Raw genomic sequence first — 19,566 nt, forward strand, 5'->3', positions numbered from 1 at the left:
CTTACTGCAATCCATTTTGTAAGTTAAAAGTATCGCCTTTTCGTATTTCATTATCAAAACAAGCTTCAACAAATAATTTTTTATTCTTTAACATTTTATACAAAAGTTTTAATAAATAAATTGGAATTTTCAAGTTATATAGTTTATAAAACAATCCGTCTAACCATACTGTGTCAAATGCAAATTTAAAATCTATAAGGAGTGCCCCCTAAGCATTTTTTCCATTAAAAGCCCAAGCAGCATCAGAAAGCAGTTTATTTATAGCGTGATAAGTTGAGTGATTTCGACGAAAACAAAATTGAGATAATTCTGTTTAAGTCACAAAACTTAATCAAATGCTCATTTACTGCCGATTCAAATATTTTACTGATACTCGGTAACAAACTGATCGGTCTATAACTACATATATCTTCACAAGGTTTTCCTGGTTTCGGTATAAGATAAACCATTGCCAATTTCCATCTTTCTGGGAAAAAACAATTATTTAGCATATTATTGAAAATCTTCAAATATTGTAATATAATGATTGTCGGTAATTTTCGCAAAATAATATTAGGTATTAAATCTATACCTGAATATTTTTTACTATTTATTTTTCTAAATAATTTTTCTAAAATTTCTATATTAATAAAATATTTCATATCTTTAGGAGAGTCAGATCTATTCTCGTCAGAGAAATTTGTTATTGTATTAAAATTGCTAATTTCTCTCTCAATATATTCTATTTTATTGCTTATTTGATTTTGAATTGGTGTAATTATTTTTTGTGTAGTAGTAGTAACAAAGTGAGAAGCAATTAAATTAACTTTATGTTCTGGATATTGTATTAAATAATTATTATTGTTGTAATTGTGGTTGGTATGATGAACTTAGAATTAGGTTTGGAATTTCAGTTGTTGTGTTTTTTTTTAAATTTTATTAATATTCGGATACGCATTTGATTTTTTAATTTTTAATAATTTATTTTTCCAATAATTATTTATATTTAATTTAATGTTTTGATCTATTAAATTATTTGTATATTTAATTAAGGACTTAATGTTATTTATTTCTTGTTACGAAATTGTAAAATTTCTGCGGCCATTATTTAATCTTGTTATTAATCTCCTCTTTTGTTTTTGAAGTTTTTTAACTATTGGTGATAGATATAGCGTTGAGAAATCGATGTGCTTTGAGTGAGGTACGTTTTTCTCGATCACAAAATTTATAAACTTGTCCATATTTGCAATATATTGATCGATTTCATCATTGTTCAAATTTATATTGGTTGGCACAGTAATTTTATTTATGTCGAATTTATCCTCAATATTTTTACAATATGGTGGCAATCCTGTATAAATCTTTTCAAAATGTTTTTGAAATTTTAGCCAATTGGTATTTTGATATTCGTATTTGATATTTTTACTTCTCGGCAAAAATTTCATGAAATCATTATTTGGTTTTTTAATAATAATTTCAACAGCAGTGTGATCGCTCATATAGTTTATATTTCTCAGACATTTTATCGAGTTCTGATTATTCTTGAAAACGGACAAACGTGAGTCAATTAAGCATAAATCCAAATATGAATTTTTTCTTGGATATGATAGTGAAATTGTAGCAAAAAGATTTGATCTATATTGAATGTTATTGTTTTCATACCAATTCTTAAATTTAATACCTCTCGCATTATCTGATATGTTGCCCCAGTTACTATGCTTAGTATTCAGATCACCAGCAAGAACAAGAAAATTTTCTTGACGGTTTGAAATTTTACAAGTTTGCAGTATTCTTTCCAAATCCTCAATAAAAGTATCCGGGACATTTCCTTTTTTTTGAGCCGCATAAGCACATATAATAATAAGATTCTTACGATCACTACACTTAACAATTATGCCAGTCATCTCGATTGTTTTATTTGAATCAATACCAATATTTCTTATTCTATCATACTTAATATTATTTCTAAGAAGTATAGCTGTGCCTTTACTTTTATTAGCTTAATTATCATTCCTGATAAATTCATAATTACTAAATTTAATTTTGATTTTAGGACACAATCTTGTTTCATTTAGTAAAACGACATCAGGGTTTTCAGAGCCTAGAAAACTTTTTAAATATAATCTTCGCTCGATTTTAATTAAAGAATTTAATTACTTATTATTTTAATTTGTTCAGGATGATTACGGGTAACTGAACCCATCGTTAATATCAAATCCTAACATATTATATAAATTTCCTATTTGTTTAGATTGAGCTGTAACTAATGCTGATAGTTCACTTATACTTTTTATTATTGATTGTTGGAAATCCACTAAATTTTTAATGGCATTTGCCGAGGATTTCAATGTATCACTGTAAGAAATATTTCTTTTACTTGTAATATGGTTTGCTTGAGTAGTAGAATCCGCTTGTTTTCGACTTTCTGTAGTTGGAAAATCCCTTTTACTGGGCACGAAAGAATGACCACTTTTTCTTTCTTTTAATGCCTTAATTTTTTGTATGTAAGCGATGGGTACTGGACAATTTCTATACGAAGAGGGGTGACCAGTCCTTTTACACAGTTGACAATAAAGCTTGTCGTTAGTAACCCTGCCCAGGGGACATTCCTTAGGTTTATGATTCAAATTGCATTTGACACAGCGATATGGAAGATTACAGCAGGATGCCGTATGCCCTAGTTTCTGACAATTAAAACATTGCGTTATTGAAGTTTTTTTAGTTTTTCCCATCGTACACCTAAACCGAATAGTGTCGTTACCTCTTTTAAAGCCCCCAATGTAGCGGAAGCGGAAAATTGAACTAAAAAGAAGGGCAGAGTCAAATTCTCGCCCGAATCTGACTTTTTATATTTACTTTTAAAATTTGAAACTTTAACCACCTCAATATTATTAATTTTGTAAGAGTTTAATTCCTCAAAAATCTCATTAGCATTGAAACTTAAATCCAAACCTTTTAACAACATTGTTGAGAGCTTATTAATTTTTGGTTGCCAAGTATAATATGGACAATTACCTTTTATTAGCACTGCCAGTACCCTATAGTTGTTAATATCAACTATGTTAACCACATGAAGATTTTTGTTTATGCGTCTAATTTTATATTCTTTTTATCATATTTACATCCAAAACTAACTATTTTGGTTAAATCACGCGATTCTTGATTATATACAAGAATCGGAGTACATTTATTTAATTTTTCTTTATTTTTATTTGCAATATTTTGATTATTATCAGTTTTGTCACTTTTCCTTTCATTATTAATATTGCTATTATTATTATTATTGTTGTTATTATTTTTATTGTTATTTTTGATGAATTTTGAATTATTTTTATTTTTCAAACTATCAATAAGTGCTTCAATATCTGTTTCTGATGCAATATTATCAGAACTTATTAAGTTATGCACTATATTTCCATTACCATCATCATTATCAATTAGTATATTGTATAAATTATTGTCGTCTTTATTTGTTTCAGCCGTTTTACCCACTTTATTATTTATATTGGTGATTTGATCATCATTATGTCTTTTACTCATAATAGTCTCTTTCTTACTATTAAAATAATAATAGCGAGAAATCCCACACACGTGGGAATCTTCAATTAAGTTTTATTATATTATTACAATTTTATAGTTTATTAAAATCATAAAAATATGAAATTTCGATTGGGTTTTAATCAAATTATTTTAAGCTTAAGAAATTTTTGTTGAAACAACTTCTATATATTTTTATTTATTTCTTTAAATTAATTATCTTTTGTTTGCTTTCAAAAACTGAACTTTACTCTCTGAGAGGTCAATTCAAAACTCTCTCTTTTCGAATTATCAGACAAGGGACTTCACAGCGGTCAAAGCGTAAAGCTTTTATATTTTTATTAGTAACTTTTTTTTCTTTTACCTTTGAATATGTATCAGTACCATAGTCGTTCATTTTATTCTTTTTATTGTTTATTAATAGAACTAAATTATAATTTGTTAGTAATAGTTAATTGTTACTAGATTAAAAGAAAAATGTTAAAAAATAATGAAAAGAAAAAAAAATGTGTTTGTACCCGTATAATAAATACAAAAATTTAATAATTTGTGATGTGTATTGTAGATTGTAGATTTGATTGTGATGTGTTTGGTTTTAATTGTAAAATCGTCGGCTGAGAAATAAAACAGTGTATAAAAAAAGGTATAGTTTTGAGTAAATCGCGTTTAAAGTTTTTTGCAAAATGAAAATTAAGTTTCGACTGTAAAATCTTCCGGTCGTCATCTTTGACTGTACTGAAAAGTTATGTTAAACATTTTTGGGGGAATGAATAGTTTATTTGCATAAATTTGATTAAATAAATTTTTATAGATCTTAGAAAATTAGAGGTTTGAAATTTCTTGGTACTTCTTACACTATTTTATTTTTGGTAGAAATTGTATGAAAAAAATTATACACTGTTTCATTTTAATATTTTTGTATGGTATACACCATTTCATTTTTATTTATACGTTATTTTATTTTGTAAAAAATTAATATAATTTGAGGAACAAAATTAATATTACATACTTTAACTCAACGTATGAAAATATAAGCAGATATTTTTATCGATATTAATGTAACATGAAAAGTCGTAGACAAAAATAAGTAATATTAACATAAAAGATAATTCAAATGTACATTATTTCTACTTGAAATTTTGAAACTTAGTTTTAAAAATTAATTATAGCTCTTCAGTCTCGTCTTCTGAATAGCTTGGTTCGTTTAATTTAGATAAATTATTTTTAGATGAAGCTTTTTCTGCCAAGTTTTGACAAAATGCTACTGAATGCTTCTAACTAAGATTGATTGATCATGTTCTCATATTGCGCACATAAAACGAGTAATTAAATTTTGTATTAAAGATTCATAAGTATGCTAGCCAACTTTTATGTGTATTTTATAATGCTTAAGTTAAGCTTTTTTGCAAACGCTTTTACCATACAATATATAACAAGGCGTAAAATTTTTCCGAGACATTCGCGGTTGTTTTCTTGTATATACTTTGTGTGTGAAAGTATGTTTTATAAATAACCTTTTCTTTCCATAATCACCCAGCTTTCAATACGAATTATAACTATTAATTCTTGCATCTTAAGGAAATTTTTCAACGCAATTTTGTTGGCAGTTGCAAATTTCGTTGTAACGTTCTTTTACTTTGAATTCTTTCTTTTTTAATTTTTTTATTGCTTTTTTACATTTTCACTTAGATTAGTACTTTCTAAAATTTTGTCGAGTAGTGTTTCCGGTGGTGTAGATGTAATGGTTTCATTATCAAACGTTTAGTCTATAAAACATTCTGTAAGATTTTCTGGTTCCGTTTCAGATGCTGAACTCTTGCTAGGTTCATAATTGTCATCAGAACCAGAAGAAAAGTCTGTAATAGAATTTTCTGGTGACTTCTCGAAAAATGTTACCACTTCTTCATCATTAAAATTTTTATTCATTTTCTTTTTACGTAACACAACAAAATTATTTTAATTATTGTGAGTATAAAACTTTAAGTTCTGTACTGATCAACAGACTCCAACAGAATACTTATTTGTTAAAAATATTTGTCTTATACATGAAGATGCATATAGAATTAAACAAAATTAAGCAAGTATAATGTACATATGTACGTTTGTTTTGTACGCTGTTTTATTGCATTGTTAGTCAGGGAAGACGATTAAAAATTCAAAATTAAAGTAGTGTATAAGACAATATGAAACAGTGTATCAAATTCTTACACTGTTTTACTTTTCAATTTATTGCAAAAATTTTTTTTATTAAAATGTAAAAAGCGTGTAAAAGTAACATACACTTTTTTATTTGGTATTGAAATTAACAACTGAATGATAAATTTTCTACCAAAATAGTGTAAGAATTCATTACGTTATTTTAAATTTTGTAAAAAGTTACGGTTTGGCAATAAAACAAAGTAAACGCATTTTACGCTATTTTGTTATTAACTAGTTTCTAAAAATGCTTTATACAATATTTTCGTTTTTATTTAAAAAGTATGTTAGAATGAAAAGATAGAGAAATATAAAGTAACTCAACTTATAGAATCGACTATGGAGAATCCAATGGTGATAAAATCGGATAACGACGTATAAATGTTATACGCTGTTTTCTTTCTCAGCCGACGAAATATAATGAAAAAAATGATATTTTAATTTAATGTATGCAATGTTTTGTAAAATGTTTTGTTAAAAAAACATGAAATAAATAAATAAATAAATTATTCGTTAAATTATTTAAAGGGACTAATGCAGCTTTGTACGAATTTAAGATAAACTCGAATTACAGAGTCTTTGTTTTAAATAATTTTAACTGTATGATATTTTATAATATTGAAATAGTTATCAAAACACATTTAAATATTTAATCTGAAAAAAATTTGCTTACCCCTCTAGTTCCATGCTTTTAAAGCTATTTCTTTCTAAAATTTTGATTTTCCTATATTTTATCTGGATATTAGGTTTTCGAGTTTGTCAAATAATGTGAAAGACTTTGTGTACATACATATTATGTTTAAAGCTTATTGTTTCAAAATTAGTTTATATAGTCCTAAAACGCGTGGACGAGAAATTGTAGAAGTAGTCCAATAATCTCAAAATGTTAATCGTGTATATAAAATCCCTAATTTTACATCCAACATTGTAATTTGTAAAACTCGATCAGCTTTATTAATATTCTGAAAAAATATTAAGATATATTTCATTTATACAAGTTACGAAGATAGTTTTCTTTTAATTTACAGGTAAATTAAATAATATTAAATTTATAATTATGTTAGGTGATATGGTATATTGATATGATATAATATGATATAATGAGGAGTAAATTACGTATAGTAAAATTATATATACTCGTTAATTTACAGGGTTATAAAATTATATATACGAGTTAATTTATAACTCGTTAATGTATTATATAATTTATTAATTACACATAATATATATATATATACTCGCAGGATATAAAATTCAATATAATGCAAAAATTTATATGCGTACATACTGGAATTTTTATTGAAAAATATAGCTCCAGGCTGACTTTTGGCTTGTACAAACCCGAACAAATTGTTTGTTTTTCTTAATAAGTAAAATGTATAGAATATTATTCCCATTTACAGTACCATCTCTATTTATAGTATATTTTATCTATTCAAAAACTTGGTTCAGGTGCTCAAACTATTAAAAACGGCTGGGTGTGTTGGTCATACGAAGTCAAGTTCGTTACCGATACGTATATTTTTCTTTTGCTATAAATTCTATTTTTTATCTTAAGAGGTTAACTTTTGTATTACACTGTACTGAAGAACAACATTGTTTGAAGTTCCAATTATTTTTTTCATGCTTAGAGATTGAAGTAAATTTGTTTGCGTTATTGATCAACTTATTATTTAAGATTTCTATAGGAAAAGTAGATGGGATGACCCCGAAACATCATTAGAAAATGTAAAAAAGGGGTCATTCAAGAATTAATATAATTGCGTTTTGTTCTTTTTTCATATTGGGCCCGATATACATGTGTGATATTCTTGAATCGGAAGGAGTGACCACAGCTACATTTGCTGATGATACAGCAGTTATCGCAATAGGACGAAATGACAATGAATCTACACAAAAATTACAAAAGGCTAGTAACGCGATCTCCAAATGGACTAGAAAGTGGAATATAAAACTTAACGAGGTGAAATCAGTACACGTGAATTTCTTTGATAAGAAAATTGACAATTCATTTTCGGTTCAGATAAATAGCAGCTTAACTCCGTCCGCAAACTCGGCGAAGTATAAAGAAAGAACACATAAAGAAAAAGAGATCTCAACTCGAGGAGGAATACAGAAAGTTTGAATGGCCTTTGGGATGGCGTTCTAACAATATATAACAAAGTTTTGATATATAATCAAATATTTAAGAATGCCTGTGCTAACGGTATTCAGTTACCTAAGTGTCATAGACGAAATTAAAAAGCAAGCAGCCAATCATAAAATGCGTTTATCCAATCATGTCAATATCGAGGCTCGGTTGGATGACAATCAAAACTTTGTTGGGAGACTTACACGTACGAGACCTCTCGAGTTAGTTTTTTATCTGGAACAATGAGTACTTAGGACGCTACTGTACCAGATCGAAAGCTTGTGAATAATCAAAAAAGTTAGATCAAAATTAATGGTTTGTCGTTTCCGATTAGTTTTATAATTTATTTTGAGGAGGGTTTAAAGTTCCACACTACTGATTTTCATCTAGCAGTGTGTTTTGAGATTTTTCACCATTCCTCTCGGTAAAAAAAAAAATCCATTAAATCGGCAAAATTGCTTATCTGCTTGGTTATTATAATATATGTTTCCAAAATTGTAACTTCCGGTAGCACTTGATTTAAAGTCCCTTGTGGGAATTTTAACAAATACGAATTCTTCTAAAAGGTTAAATCAATGAGTGCACAAGCTTGTTTAGGAATTTTTTAAAAGGGTGGGCTGATTAAACGTATCGACATGGAGGTTTCCCATGTTCCTTTGAACCATTATTGACAGATCTGGCTATATTCGGTCTATCTGAAATCCATTCAGAGCATTCTAAATTGACATCTTATGTTGCAGACGAATCCCTGTTCAGGTATGTTGCAGACGAATCCCTGTGTGCATAACCATGACCTAATGAAACGAATTTTGTTTTTGAGGAACTATCCAGAGAATTAATAGGATTGCATGAAACCTCTTCAGATATTAAATTAACTAATTTGGTGGACTTCTAAATAAATCTTACTCTAATTTTTTAGATTTTAATCAAATACATCTCGTTTTTCCATTTTTTTTCCACTTACTTTTCCTTTGTTTTGATTGGAATAAGTTAAGGTATTCTTCTTTTACCGTTTCTATACATTTCATTTAGTTTGTTAAGAGCTTGACATCTTATATTTTTTGCTCGGCACTATACAATTAGGAAAAAGTTGATCTAAATTAGATTGATATTTTATAGTTGAGGAGATTTAAATTGGATGTATTCGGCTTTACTTGGGTAGGAGTAATAATTCTTTGCACAATTCCTCACCATTTAAATCGTTAGAGTCATTAAAAGTTAAAGCATACCCTAAGTTTACATGTAAATATTTTTTAATTTATGTGTAAATAAAGTAGAAAATGAAACATTATGAGATTTTAAAAAATGAAACTTTTACTGAGAGAACTAATAGCCCGCTTTAAAATTCTAAAATAAATATACAAAAATCAAAAATTTTGAAAATTGTTTAAACTAAAATATCGTACCTATAAAAGAAGCATTTTTTTACATGTTCTTAATTGAACTTATTCCAATCAAAACAAAGGAAAAGTAATTTCAAAATACATAACATGTATTATGATAAAAGTAAGGTAAATCTTTATGGTCCAATTGATAAACTTCACAAAGCTTTAAAAAAATGGTTACCTACCTTAAAAAATTTATCAGTTGTGGAATATAGATTTATGTTATTTAAATATTATGTTTAGGAAATATAATGGTAGTTGCACGTTTTTGTTAAGAATAATTGATGTGTTCTCCAAGTTTACTCATGTAGAAACGGAAAATAGAGCCTAAGCCTACAAAAAATTTTAGTAAGTTTAAAGTTCAGCCAAGTCTGATTGAACGGTATTTTTATTTTTACTCCTTTTAAAAACATGTTAGTCAACTTCAATTACTATTTTTATATTTCAAATATTCATCCAGCTAGTGAAAACATTTATCCAGCTGCGGAAGCGGTTAGTGAAAACACTCTTCAAAATAATTGCAAAGACGAAGAGAAACTGAAAAATGAATTTATACTAAAAGTCAAGGATCGCCTCTTGTAAATGTTGAACACCAAAAAGAAAAAAAATTAATAAAAAATTTGATATTATAACGAAAAAAATTACATTTAATTTTCGAGATTTTGACAATGACAACGAATCTTTGTTTGACCATTTAAATAAATGCTTTAAAAAATTAATTTGAATATAAACCCTTTTTTGAAAAATTTACTTTAGCACAAAGTTGTTTAGCTGAATATTGTAAACATTTTCTAATAAAAAACACCTTAAGTGTGATTCCCCTCAACAATTATAAAAGAAGAATCTGATGTGATCAGCACATAACCGACCGCATGTGTATTTTCTACTTTAGTACAAGTATTACAGAGGATTATGAAAATGCTTTTGGAATACATCTTTTCAGTTTTACGGAAGTTAGCAAACTTTTAGTTAACATACTTAGAAAAGTGTAAATTTTCGTTTTGTGCCATCCGAATTTCGAGGTCTTATATATTGCAAAAGTTGTTCAATCCGTGCCATTACCAAAGTATACTCACTTCGTCAAAATCGGTTCAGCCAAAATTTATATACTCGCTTGCACACACACCGAAATTACTTTATTTACGCTTCCTACTATAGAGAAGTGAATTTCCACTGAAAATTAGACATCCAAAATTTGTTGCCATTACATAATCTACCTTACTGTATACAATGCGGTCAATAAAAATAATCAATCTTTAATTGGTCTAATCTGCTTGAATTCAAAAACCAGGCTATAACAGTGAAGTAATACTATGTACAGAATAACAATTTTAAAACAAAATGGATATAATGTGTGCTATCAGCGGGAATGTAAATTTAAACAATTTTTAGAAAACAATCGAAAAATTGTAATTGATATTGAAAATACTTTCTTCATTTTATTTGACTCGATTGATGTACGGGGTCCTGCTTTTGGAGGCCGCTCTAAAGTATTTACATTGTAATATAAAATCAAGGCATATGAAAAAGTTTGTTATTACGACTTTATTCTCTTTATCGATAAGTGAATATCCAATAAGTCATCCAAAAATTTATAATTTTCGAGAATGTATACAATTTTTACAATGCTTGTTAAATACTTCTTTTTAATTTTTAGGGTATTAATGTGCTTATAGTTAACATACCTAGAAAAATGTAAATTACGGCTCTTCGCAGAGTTTCCCTTTGTGCTACTCGAATTCCATGAAATGCATGCCAGTTAATTTCGTTAAAAACCAGAACTCAAAGTTTCCAAGCCCGAATCTTTGCAAAAAATTTGTATGTTCATTACTTCAACGAAGAATTTAAATATTAAATTTCAATGAAATCGTTTGATTATTTCTCTTTATATTCACAAAAATGTATATTTGGCCCGTAGTAAACGTCTAGTTACTGATGCCTGATTTCCTTCAAAAGTTGGGAAGTTTCGCGGACGCTCGAATGAAGTCTATATATGAAAATTCAAGTAAATCTGTTAAATATTTTCTTTATAATGATCAAAAATGTAAAACAGGCCCAAAAGGGCAGTTCTCGAGGCCTGATATATTCCAAAAATTGATCAAGCCATGCCATAGTCGTAATGAACTTACACAAAAATTTCATCACAATTGGCTCAGCCGAACTTGAGATAAACGCGTACAAAAACAGACCAACAAACCGACAGATTGCTAAGAATAGTTTATTTGCACTTTCCAACCATGGAAAAGTGCGTTCCCACCGAAAACTCGATATGCAAAATTTGTTGTCATCACATAGTTTAGCTATTGTATACACAATACAGTCGGTAATGATATCAGTAATGGACGGTTTAATTAAATGTTTTGTTCTTCCAACACAAAATTTATGGTTACCAATATTACCAACCCGCGCTAACAAAAAAATATTAATGGTTTTATGTCGCTAATGGGTGGAAATGGAAAATGTCTTGTATAAATGTACACACAACGGGAAGAAAGCTTGCTTTTTGATCATCGATGGATATGGATCAAAACGAATTGTGAACTATGGGTACAAAATAATGCGAATATATGATATTTGGCATTATGATTCCGAAACTTATGATTCAATATCTAAAGCAGGTCAACCTTTTGCTTACTATATGAATTATTTCATAAAATACAAGACTGAAGGTTTGCTTTTCCAACTGGTATACAAACTGGCATCTTAACAATGCACATACATAAAGGACTTTTTTGAAAAAGAAAGTGTGATGTTAGATTAATCAATAATTGCTTTAAATCCTTCACTACGAAATCTGACAAAACTAAAATAAAATTCATTTTGCGGAAAACTAACACAACGAAATGACCGTCATTTAATAACACTGTTGTACAAAACATCTCACAATTTCATAATTTAATACATTAAAGTTGTATGTCAGTATCTGATATAATTACTGCAAGCGAGCATCAGGTGCGGATCAACTGGAAATAATTATTTTAAATTGAATCTCGTTCTTAAAAATCTATCTTTAATAATTCAAGGTTTTACCATAAGCATGCTCGATGCTTATTGCATAATGAAATAAGCAAAATTGGGAAACATTTTCTGTATTTTTCAGGTTAAATGTCTACACATACATATATATTTTTGCATGATTACGAACAATTTTTTGTTTTAACAGGTATTGTAATTGGAGATTTAACTTATGAATTACATCATATGGAAATAATTTTTACGATACAGAATTTGATAACAAGTAGTTTGAACTTTTGCAGAAGGAATTAACAAGTAATAAAAGTGGAACATCACTAAATTTAGAGCACATTAAACAAGTAATTATGTGATCATTTTCAAACAATTCCATATGGTTTTTTAAACGATTACAAAAATTGGTATACGTATAAAAATTTTATAAAAGAGTAAGCTTATAATGATAAAATTTCATTCTTATTTGTACATGAATACAAGAAACAGGGCCCAAAATGCGTTAATAGTTGGTCTGCAGTTTATTGTCGGAAACGATCATCCACCTTATCTAAAGGCTAACTATCTCTAATTTTTACTACTTTAAACCTCCGTATTCTCAAGAAAAACTTCATTTTGAAGCAAGGAAGCAAAATGAATACAACGTAACACATATCAACGGTTCAAAAAAAGCGTTAACGTAACAAAGGACTCCAAAAAAAGCGTTTCTGTTTCTGAAATTTAGGCTAAATAAAAAGTTATGAATTATTCTGTCATATTCTTTTAAAATCGATAAATAAATATATAAATAAAAAACAAAATGAAATAAATATATAAACAATTTAAGTGCTTAACGTTGAAAGTTGGGGCTGGAACTTTTAAAAGCAATCCTTCGTCGGGATAGTTTGAGTGACATTTTTGAGTGGTTTTTTGAGCGATTTTTTTGAGTGGCTTTTTTAAGAGATTTTTTGAATTGACCTCTTGAGTGACTTTTTCAATTGATATTTTTAGTGAATTTTTCGAGAGATTTTCTTGATATAGATTTTTTCGTAATTGTTCTAATAAAAATTTTCTAAAATCCATCAAATTTGTTTATATATATATAGGTACATGTTATCAAGTTAATTTCGCTGTGTATTAAAAGAAAACAAATTTCTGGAAAACACTATATTAGAAAAATTTGAAAACATTTATTTTTCAATGGCGTACCCGTTTTTCATCGTCCTTTGCAAACGCTTACTGTGCATATATAGGAGAACCGTACCTGGTGTTAGTGACAGCATATCCCGCAAATGTTTGAACCATAGTCATTGGAATACGACTTTTCAAATTGCAGCTCAAAAAATAACAAACATAACGAAAAACGAAATAATTCATCGAGGCTTATATTGCGGTTCAATTTTATGATTCAAAAATAGATAAGAAAAAAACTGCAAATAAAAATTTAACTCCTCAATCAATAAAAAAAGGAATTTACTTGAATATTTAAAAGTTACCAGAAAGCTTGAAAAAATTTTTTATTTAAAAAACAAGTAAATTGGTTGAATAGTTTCTTTAAAATGTGCTGATCTGATCATCTGAAAAACATACAACCACATAAACATACATTTGGAAAAATATACATTTGGTGGCACCCACCAAATGATTATGCGTACCAATTTTGGGGAAGAACATAAAACTCTACCCATTATATTCAAAGTTACAACCGTTATGATGTAATATAGATAGGTGGTCACGAAGGTCGTGACAAAACGTCATCAGCAGCGAACATGATGAAACCTTGGGCAAGCTATGAAGACGAAGATTTATCTGTGGACGATTGAATAGGATTAGTCAGGATTTTTGGGATGATTATGTATTGTCCAGATAAGTATAGGTGTTCATCTTTACAATTTTAAGGACCCTAATAAGCTTTTGGAGAACACACTTAGAAAAATGTGAATTTGGCTCTTAGTAGATTTTGTGCCATCCGAATTATACGAAAAGTTCGTCAATAACTTCTGGTAACAACCAGAGTTCAAATAAAAAATTTCAAGAAATTTCATCAACTCGTTCCGTAGTTTTGGCAAAAAATATAAAATCTTCTCGCAGATCAGTTTGGTACCCCTGATTTTTCCAAAAAATTTCTGCTTATCTGTAATATCTGTATATTATTTTAGTCTTTATACGGGTATTGTCGATTATAATAATTTTATGTTTTATTTGATTATTTAATGTTGCAATTGTTTGTTGAGAGAAAATTTCGCCGATTTCACCTATAAGGTTAATTCCTTTTCCTCCCCATTTAAATGATTAGTTCTAATTTTATTTTGAAAATACTGGTGTAAATAATATTCTCCATTAAATTAAAAGATATTAAATTCTAAGATCAAGTCAATTTCTTCTGACGGAAAGACAAAAGTTTTTTTCAAAGTTAAAAATCCTTGGTTTGTTACTTGAATTAAGAATTTTTGCTTTATCTTTAAAATTAGATACCTCGTACACTCCATCCAATACTCGAATATCAGGCTTAATTCAGCTTAGTTTATTATAACATAACCGTTTATTCTTTAACAGGAATCTAGTAATAATATTCGTCAGGATCAATCAATTTTTTGGTTGATGGGTAAAATAAAATTAAAAATTTTAAAACATTTAGTAAAATTAGCTAAAGCTAAAAAACAGATGGAGCAAAGGTAAATAGCAATAAGTATAAAGCGGAATTATTTACTGATCACTTGGAAGTAATTTTTCAAGCAAATGAACATTAAGCAAATAAATTCTAGTGTTTGCTTAGTAGACGATTTTGTGATGAATAAAAGCACTTTTGCTTCATTTACACAAAAAGCAATTTTCCAAACAATAAAGTCACAATAAAGATTTTAATCTCATTACTGCTGAGATAATAAGAGAATTGCAAAAAAAAGGTATTGAAATTTTTGAAAAAAGTGAATCTGCGGTATGTTCCCAATGTTTGACCGAAAAACCGGTCAAACCCATAACTGAGTCAAAGTCATTTAGACTGATTTCTATGCTACCAATTGTATCAAGACTTTTTGAAGAACTGATGTCAATAATAGAATGTAAGAAAATGTTTCCAAACTTAGTTTAGTTTTAGAAAAAAGCATGCAACATGAAAAGGTGCTATAAGAAAAGTAAGTATATTCGACAATATTTCTGGACGTGACCCAAGTGTTCGATAATGTTTGGCACAACGGTTTATTATTTAAACTTAAGACATTAATACCTTTGCAATACACGGAGCTTCTTGATTCATATTTATCATTATTTTGGGTCCCATATTACACGTTATATATGCAAGTGATTTAGGGAATGTGACTGCTTTTCCGACGATACTAAAATATTGGCGGTAAGATCTAATGTTAATGAATTTACAAAAAAATTACAAAAAGCGATTAATAATATAAGTAAGTAGACAAATAAATGGGAGTAAATCTGTACATGTAAGTTTCCCAAACAAAAATTTAGCAAAGTCAGCACAATTAAATTTGAATTGTGCTAGAGTTTCAATCCAAAACAGAGCGACATAATTATTAATGACTTTGGATGTCAAGCTCAGATGAAAAGAACATGTCAAGAAAAAAATAGAATTATGAAACAAATATAGAGGAAAATGTTGGATTTTGCCAAGCAAATTATAATTATAAAATAAAAATATGTATAAAATTTTCAAACTCAAATATCTTCAAACATCTTCATTGAATTTTTCGGATCATCTATCATAATGAATATAAGTGCAAAGTACCATTTTTGCTTGTGTATGAATGTGGTAATATTTTCCCACCGTACCAGATTGCTTTTGAAAAGATTAGATACATTTAACACAATATTATCACATTTTCCATCCCTGACTCCTGCCATTTTATTTCGTAATATTGTAATTTTTACAAAATTTCCAAATTTTTTCTCGATTAAATTACTAATAAAATAATGTTTTTGTAACAAAATCACTTATTGTGCTTTAGATAGAGATAGATTTTGTTTTTATATCTAGGCTTTTCTGTCAGAACATGATATCTGCATTTTTGTCATTTCGAGTAAACCCCCATTGAAATTTTTTTTGCATTACTTTTGTTTTACTAAAACATGAACTAGTAAAAGTTTAGCGAGGATGGTTTTAAAAGTTAGCATTTTAAAATGATGCTACTAAATATTATATAATATTAAAATTTTAAATTATTTTTCTGTATCAAATAAGATACATATACAATTTCTCCAATTGCAATTAGTATCAATCAAAACTGAACAAGTTTTGAAGATTTCAAAACGTACGTTTCACTTATGTGAAAAAAACCAAAATGAACATTTAAATATGAAATGTGGAAATGAATATAATATGTAGATTTTTCATTTTCAAATTGAACCGAAACAGTGAGAAAACTAGAATACATTTTCATTTCAAAAGTGTATAACATGACATATTTCAATGCCTTCTTAGAAAATTTTAGAATATCGAGAAGTGAGTAAATGTTGATATCCAATTTTGTCACAAACATTTTTGGAACAATAATATAGTAAATTGAAAAGCAGAAAGACCTGAATAAATATTTGAAAATTCGAGTTGTGTACATGATTTAATTCAGAAATTAAGAGACTTTCTTGTGGAAAAAAATCATACAAGTCTAGATTATTGTCCAAAAATTATAGACGCCAACTCAAATGCACTATTTGATGAGCTTCTTTAGATTTGCACTATTTGATTGTTTCTACAATCAAAACACACTGAATATGGTTGTTTTAAAAAATTTCGTTTTAACACAATTTTAAATGAAGTATTCAAGTGCACAACATATGAGTAGCTTTTGCGTATATAAGTTAACAATGTTAGCTAAAACTTATGTTCCCATAAATATTTTAGAATATTCATATTACAAAATTATTCCCAGACAAATATTCAAAATCTCATATTGCACTTTGCTTAATTTTAAAGTTAAGTTAAATAAAATTATTTTCCCATGTAAAATGTGCTGATTGCACATAAAAATTTCTTGGACACAAAAAATTTATGCAATGTGCTAAACCTAAGTTAATAAATAATAATAATAAAATCATAATAAAAAGAAACTGAAATAAAAATAATAAAAATAAAAATTTTTTGGACACAAAAAAATTACATATTGTGCTAAATCTAAGAAAAGTTAAGTGGTATAACTATAATAATTACAAAAGTTATGTAACTAATTACAAAAGTTAAGTAAGAGAAATATTATAAAATCTAATTACAAATAAAAATGAAATAATAAGTTTTTGCTGAGTAGTTGTGGGGATAACTTCAACAGCATACAGAATTTATAATAACTAATTTATAACAAGTAATTGAATTGATTAAGGACGGCGAAAGTGTTTTTTATAATATAAAAAACTTACCATTTGTTATATAACCTATTGGATTTATAATAATTAGTTGGCTAACACGTTTATGTGATTCAAATTTTATTGCACTTATTTTGAAATATTCCGGCATATAATTTTACTTTGTATTAAAATGCCTACTCCATGTGCTATTTGTATAGGTAAAATTGAAAGAAATCACAACTCAATTCAATGCTTTAGCTGTACAAATCTCTTACATGCCAACTGTGCTCAATTATCAGCTGGCGATATTGATGCTTTGAATAAGAGTAAAATTCCATTTAAATGCCTTAAGTGTAACAAGGAAAAAAGTTCTATGACATCTATTACTCAGTTGAATTCAGGGCAAATAAATAGTTCAAGCAACAATGTGCTGACAACATGCAACGAAGAAATCACTCTCACTTCTCTATTCAATTTAAATTTGGAGATGAAGAAAACCTTAACGGAATGTAATCAACAAATTAAAAACTTGCTAGCAGCGTTCCCACTTGGATACAATTGTATCCATTTGGATACATTTTTTGCTTTAAATTTAGCTTGGATACAAAGATACTCAAATCTGCTAAAATGCCGAAATTGGCTACATTTCAAAATATTGCTGAAATATGGATACATTTATTCCCTAAACACTAGGGTTTCTGAAAAACAGTGGTTTTGAAAAAACAGCTGTTGCTGTTTTATAATTTTGAAAAAACAGCTATTAACAGCTGTTTTACTGATTTTTCATATACGAGTATAGTGAAATTTCATATAAATTTTCCAATATATGAGAGTGAAAAGCTGAAAAGAGATAACAATTTTAATAAAAACATAAATTTTAATAATTTCTACTTCAATTTATTATTTTAATTCATACTTTTTTTTACATTAATAATACAAAAATTCTTTTAAATTTACTTTTTAGCACTTTTCCAAAAAAATTTTTGAAAAAAGTGCTTATTAGTTTCACTCTGTCCGTCCGTCCGTCCGTCCGTCCGTCCGTCCGTCCGTCCGTCCGTCCGTCCGTCCGTCCGTCCGTCCGTCCGTCTGTCCGTGTGTCTGTTTACAAAACTTCTACACCTTTGAAGATAGAAAGCTAAAATTTAATACGTACATAGATCTTCACTAGAAACTTATTTCCGTAGAACAAGATTTTTACCTATCTCCTCCCTTCTAGAAGTTATACCCCCCCAAAACCCTAAAAATGGCCTTTTTTAAATATTTGTTGCAATGAAACCATAAGCATTTTTGAAATTTTGCAAACGCAGAAAGGCAGTGGCTTGCTTCCCCTTGCGCGGTATACTATAGTTCAACTTAAGAAAAACAAAATGGCCGCTCAAATTTACCGTTATTTAAAGTCCTTTTTTTCCAAATTTTTGATGTCGTTTTTCTTCTAGACCCCAGACTGTAGAAGCTTGAAATTTTAGGAGCTTTTAGATATTAATAAATAATTCATTTTGTTAGAAGAAAATTTTTTTCCATCTCCACCCCCTCTCAAGTTATCACCTCTTGAAATTCGTAAAATTTGAATTTTTGACACCTTATATTTCCGAAACCGCAAGCTTTTCCAAATTTTTATAAACGCAAAAAGCTAACGGTAAATTCCATGAAATTGAAAAATATAATTATTTTTCTTAACTCACACAATTAACCCTTAAAATCGAGCATTATGTTAACCCCTTTTTATATTAATTTTTGCTTTATTTCAAAGACTGCATATATGTGTCATCCTAAATATATGCAATCCTAGAAATAGTTTTGTATATGAATGAAAATAATTTTAATAGTGTGATAGCTATACATAGACTGTATTTAAAAGCAGAATTTTCACTTGTTGAAGGGAAAAGTGCTACAATACAAACCATTGGTTTGACCCAACTTTATTATAATAATACTTTAAAAATATCAATGCTAATAATGATTTGTCTGATAGACGTGATCTTATTTTTGTGCAGAAGTTAGCACAAACCAAAAAAACTCTTTCCACGTCTGTAGATGTTGGCTTAATTGTTAATAATGCATGATAAAGCTTTTGAAGATTTTCTGTACGTTGGCCTG

This window comes from Condylostylus longicornis, unplaced genomic scaffold, assembly GCF_029603195.1.
Source record: "Condylostylus longicornis isolate FDR11 unplaced genomic scaffold, ASM2960319v2 ptg000050l, whole genome shotgun sequence".
Classification (NCBI taxonomy): domain Eukaryota; kingdom Metazoa; phylum Arthropoda; class Insecta; order Diptera; family Dolichopodidae; genus Condylostylus; species Condylostylus longicornis.